Consider the following 6,000-nt stretch of genomic DNA (forward strand, 5'->3'; position numbering starts at 1 on the left):
GGGGGCGGCACTGCCCTCCAGACTTCGCTATAGCCGAATGACAGTTACAGATTGGTCGTCCAGTTCTGGGAGGGCGTCCATTGACGTCCTCCCAAACCACGCATGCCGGTCTAGGCTGATCAGGGGTAAAGAGCCAATCACAGTGGCTTTTTACCACGTGATCAGCTGTGTCCAATCAACATGTAACACATTTGATGGTTATCGGCATTCCTTTCCTCATGCTGCCACAGTGTGTGGTGAGGAGAGAGACGATAACCGTCTAGTGTGAAAGGGGACATCTACACTGATAATTAGGGCACTGATCATTAGTGTCCTGATGGACAGTGCAGCCCCAACAGTACCCATCAGTGCTGCCTATTAGTGCCTATCAGTGCAGCTTCATCAGTGCCCCCTCATCCTCTGCCCCGTTGACCACATATGTGGCACTTGGACGAATCATGTCTCAGGATCTGCTAATCAGCTGTTCACTGTGACCGGCTGCAGCTTCCTCATCAGACCCGAAGACAAGAACAGTATACCGCAGCTGGGGTGGGACAAATCTAGATGGGGGGGGGGGGGTGCCCGATTTTAGCCTGGAGTTGGGCAGCACAAAACCAAGATACACCACTGGGCCAGATCAGGAGGAGCAAAGGGCCACATCTGGCCACAGTTTGGAAACCACTGTTCTAGCAGGTTGGATTTGCAAACATGAGCATCTTTCAGTAAGACCAAAAAGTTCAAATTTTCAGTCTGATCAGACCCTTTACTCCAGATTTTGGATAGTCCTGCGAGCTACTATATGTGTTTATAGAGATAATAGCGAGCAAAACGGCTGGCACTATTCAGAATCCCATAGGTGTGCAAAATATGTCAAACAGTTATATACAGTGGATATAAAAAGTCTACACACCCCTGTTAAAATGTCAGGTTTCTGTGATGTAAAAAAATGAGACAAAGATAAATAATTTCAGAACTTTTTCCACCTTTAATGTGACCTATAAACTGTACAACTCAGTTGAACAACCAATTGAAATCTTTTAGATGGAGGAAAGTAAAAATAAAATATTTTGGTTGCATAAGTATGCGCACCCTTAAACTAATACTTTGAAGCACCTTTTGATGCGTCTTTTTGGGTAGGAGTCTATCAGCATGGCACATCTTGACCACTCTTCTTTGCAAGAACACTCCAAATCTGTCATATTGCGAGGGCATCTCCTGTGCACAGCCCTCTTCAGATCACCCCACAGATTTTCAATTGGATTCAGGTGTGGGCTCTGGCTCAGTAATTCCAAAACTTTAATCTTCTTCTGGTGAAGCCATTCCTTTGTTGATTTGGATGTAGGCTTTGGGTCGTTGTCATGCTGAAAGTTGAAGTTTCTCTTCATGTTCAGCTTTCTATTTGGAACTGTTGATAATTCCCTCTACCTTGACTGAAGCCTCGTACACACGCAACGATTATCGGCCGACCGATCGTCCGACTTTTGTCCAGAGTTGTGTTTTGTTGGTTGGAATGTGCCTAGGCTGCACACGAATTTTCTCGGCCAACAAAAATCTACTTCAGAAGTGATGTCATGTGCTGGTTTACTTTCCGTGTGTTTTTTCTTCTCTGAGTATGCCCAGTCTTGCTCATCAGATTTTTGTCTGCCTAAATCTGTACTGACTGACGGAAAACCGGTCGTTGTGTTGACGGCCAATGAAAATTTTATAGCCTGCACACCAGATTTTATTTGGCCGAAAAGTCGGAGTCGGTTGTCGAAAGCATCATACTAACAAGCCGAAAATCGGCCGATCGGACGTTGGCCGAAAATTCCCGGCCAATAATCGATGCATGTGTATGAGGCATAAGGCCCCTGTTCCAGCTGAAGAAAAACAGCCCCAAAGCATGATGCTACCACCACCATGCTTCACTGTGGGCATGGTGTTCGTATGGTGATGTGCATTGTTGTTTTGCGCCAAACCTATCTTTTGGAATTATGGCCAAAAAGTTCAACCATGGTTTCATCAGACCAGAACACATTTTCCTACGTGCTTTTGGGAGACTTCAGATGTTTTTGCTAAATTTAGCCAGGCTTGGATGTTTTTCTTCATAAGAAAAGTCTTCCGTCTTGCCACTCTACCCCATAGCCCAGACATATGAAGAATACGGGAGATTGCTGTCACATGTACCACACAGCCAGTACTTGCCAGATATTCCTGCAGCTTCTTTATTGTTGCTGTAGACCTCTTGGCAGCCTCCCTGGCCAGCTTTCTTCTCGTCTTTTCATCAATTTTGGAGGGGCGTCCAGTTCTCGGTAATGTCCCTGTTGTACCATATTTTCTCCACTTGATGATGACTGTCTTCACCTTTTTCAACGATATATCTAATGTGTTCCATGGTATATCTAATGCCTTGGAAATTCTTTTGTACCCTTCTCCGGACTGATACCTTTTACCAATGAGATCCCTCTGATGCTTTGGAAGCTCTCTGCGGACCATGGCTTTTGCTGTAGGATGCAACTAAGAAAATGTCAAGAAAGACCTACTAGAACAGCTGAAATATATTTGGGATTAATCAGAGGCACTCTAAAGCCTCGTACACACGCAACAAATTTCCGCCGACCGGTCGTCCATCTTTTGTCCAGAGTGGTGTCTGTTGGTTGGAATGTGCTCTAGACTGCACACGGATTTTCCCGCACGACAGAATTCTACTTCAGAAGTGATGTCATGTGTTGGTTTTCTTTCTTTGTGTTCTTTCTTCTCTGAGCATGCCCAGTCTTGCTCATAAGATTTTTCCCTGTCGAAATCTGTGCTGACTGCACGAAAATCGGACGTGTTTTGACGGAGGACAAAAATTTTATAGCCTGCACACCAGAATTTTTTCGGCCGCAAAGTTGGAGTCGGTTGTCGGAAGCATCATACAAGCCGAAAATCGGCAAATCGGTCATCGGACGAAAATTCCCGGACGAATTTCCACTCGTGTGTACGGGGCTTTAATGTTGGCAGGTGTGTACTGACTTCTATTTAACATGAGTTTGAATGAGATTGCTTAATTCTGAACACAGCTGCATCCCCAGTTATAAGAGAGTGTGCACACTTATACAACCACATTATTTTCCTTTTTTATTTTTACTTCCCCCCTAAAAGATTTCAGTTTGTTTTTCAGTTGAGTTGTACAGTTAATAGGTCACATTAAATGTGGAAAAAGTTCTGAAATGATTTATCTTTGTCTAATTTTTTTTACATTACAGAAACCTGACATTTTAACAGGGGTGTGTAGACTTTTTATATCCACTGTATTTGTGCCACGCTGTGAAGATTTGTGTATTACAGTGCTAATGAATAGCAAAAACAATCAATCTATATAGAAGTAAATTTGCCACTTATCACAACCCAAATATTGCAAATAACACAAAAATAATCATATAAAAAAACTCAATATACATGCAATTCCAGTGCCTAAACAATATAAATCAAAAATAGGTGCAATCCAAACAGTGCAATCCATCAATACTGTGGTGCAGCCTCTTCAGGCAGTCACCGTCCAATCCATCCAATCCTTACGGTGCTCAAATTGCAAATGATGTCCCACCCCGCTCCCAGGAATATTCCCACCTGGTGTAGTGTGACCTTACAATTAAGTTTGGTCAATTTGAGCTTTTTAGCCTCTCCCAGGTTCTAAAGAGCACAATCCAGGTTTCTTCGCTGCTAACTCCTTGTGATGTAATCCCACAAGTGGCCGGTATCATCCAGATAATATATGCAAAAGAAAGGCTATAATAGTGCCAATACCTTTAAAACTTATTGTAAAAACACATATGGATTGGGTACTCACATTTACCTGGTGCTAGCAGCACACCAGACTATACACCCAAAAAAATCTGTTTAGTGTCTCCGTTAATACGCAGAGGACACCCGTGGGCTGCCTGCTCCACTCTGGATCAAGGAGCCGTCTCCATCCTTGCCCCTCCCCCAACGTGTGTCGTCACAGGGTATTGTGTCTTCCTCATGGGGTTACAACATGCATTCCATGAAAAAAAGGGAGAAGGGACCTTGACCTGTGCCACATCCTGGTATACTATAGGGAAGAAGATTGCAGAACACAGTCCTGCTTGTGGTGGACTTTAAAGGCATTCAAATGGATAAATTGTATAAAAATATTATTTATTAGGCATCGTTAAAAATATGGTAGACACCATACATAGCTGGATTAAAAATATTCACAAAGATACACATGAACATATTGAAAAATGAGATTGTGGCACAGTGTTACACCTCTATACAACACTTCACACAAGAGGCAGCTGAATACATGTAGTTGGTTGACGCATTTCGCTTCCTGCTTTTTCAAGACTAGGTACGAATATGCCACATTCAACTGAAATATACGTAGTTATCAATTTACGTGAAGGCAACCGGTCAGATGCCAACCAGGCACGTGCTCAAAGGAGATACCAGTGAAGGTGTAGTGTCTGTACGGTCGGATTGCATGTCTTCAATCCTCCACTAATGCACGCAAATATGTGGCTGCTTGGCGCCAAGGCCCGGCCGCGTAGAGGCCACATATGTGCATGGGGCTGGTGCCAAGAAGTTAATATTATAACAAAATTTAAAATTATATTGAAAAAAGAAATTCAGAAAATACAAACTGATCCGCAACAACAAATATACGCTCTCCCGAAATAACGAATCATTCTAACATAACGAGTATGACAAAACAAAAAAATGATTTACTTATTGAATTAAACTGAAACAAAGCATATTTTTAATGGTGCACATCTATAATACTATAGCACAGACATCAAAGAATAACCTTGAACCTTAGGGGATGGAAGTTGCTTCACAAACAGGGATCAAGGGATCACCTGGTGCTGCAGCCAGAGGAAAACTTGCCATCCAATTATTTACCCATAAGAGAAATGAAAAAAGGAAGGTGTATGCTTATGGGACATAAAAAATTTAACTCCACTTTTGTTGAAAAAAAAAAAAAAACATTCCCCTCTGGGTGTTCTGCGTACAATACAAGGATTTTAACAAACTTTGTTGCAGAGTCCTACCTTTTGTTATTCCGATGAAGTCCCTGTGTGTTTGTCTGTGTCCATGTGGTAAGTGAATCTAATGGGAGTGGTTTCATAATTATCAATCAGCTGCTGCACCTGCAGGTCACTAATGAGGAAAGCTGCTGGGTCTGCATCCCTTTAGAAGTGATTTTTTCTATTGGAAGTATCTCACTAAAATTGACATTTTTGTTGCAGGGGGTCCCTGATATCTGAATTTTATCTTAGTGTAGACTTCTGGGAAAATCAGTGAGCCAATCACACAAGCAGGGAATGATGAGTCTGGGGTGTGGTCAGTACACATTCTGTTTACAGAACACCTCCAGGTAGCCATATTGCATTGCATTTTGCAGAACATTACTGAGCTGCAGATTGAAAAGGTCATTTTTTAATAACATTCAATTAAAATATGACTTGAGTCGCAATTGTATACACTATATATATATATATATATATATATATATATATATATATATATATATACACACATGTATATATATATTTTTTGGGGTTATTTTTTTCCCCACGAAAGTGGAGTTACCCTTTCAAATTTTGCTCACTCTAACCTATCTGTAACATTTGGATTGAGGTTTCAGTGGGGCCTTAAATTGAATTGATTCACCTGCCTGAGTGAAGTGATATACTCCAGGCATGGGGCATTTGACTTACCCCACTGTACAGTGCTTGGTGGTTGACCAACCAATAGCCAGGCTCCTCTACTGTCAGGTGAGTCCTTAGACCTATGTAGGCTCCAGCTAACATCTATGCCCTCTCAAGCTTTAGGGAGGTTGGGTGTATGCAGGCTAAATAAGCATGTACTTTGCAAGAGTGTGGCAGGTGCCTTCAGTGGCCTAGGGCTGGGATCTCCAAGCTACAGCCCTCCAGCTGTTGCAGAACTTCATGTCCCATGAGCCATTACAAAACTCTGACACTCACAGACATGACTAGGCATGATGGGATTTGTAGTTCCTAAACAACTGGAGGGCCA

This window comes from Pelophylax lessonae, assembly GCF_965119305.1.
Source record: "Pelophylax lessonae genome assembly, chromosome: 9".
Taxonomy (NCBI): domain Eukaryota; kingdom Metazoa; phylum Chordata; class Amphibia; order Anura; family Ranidae; genus Pelophylax; species Pelophylax lessonae.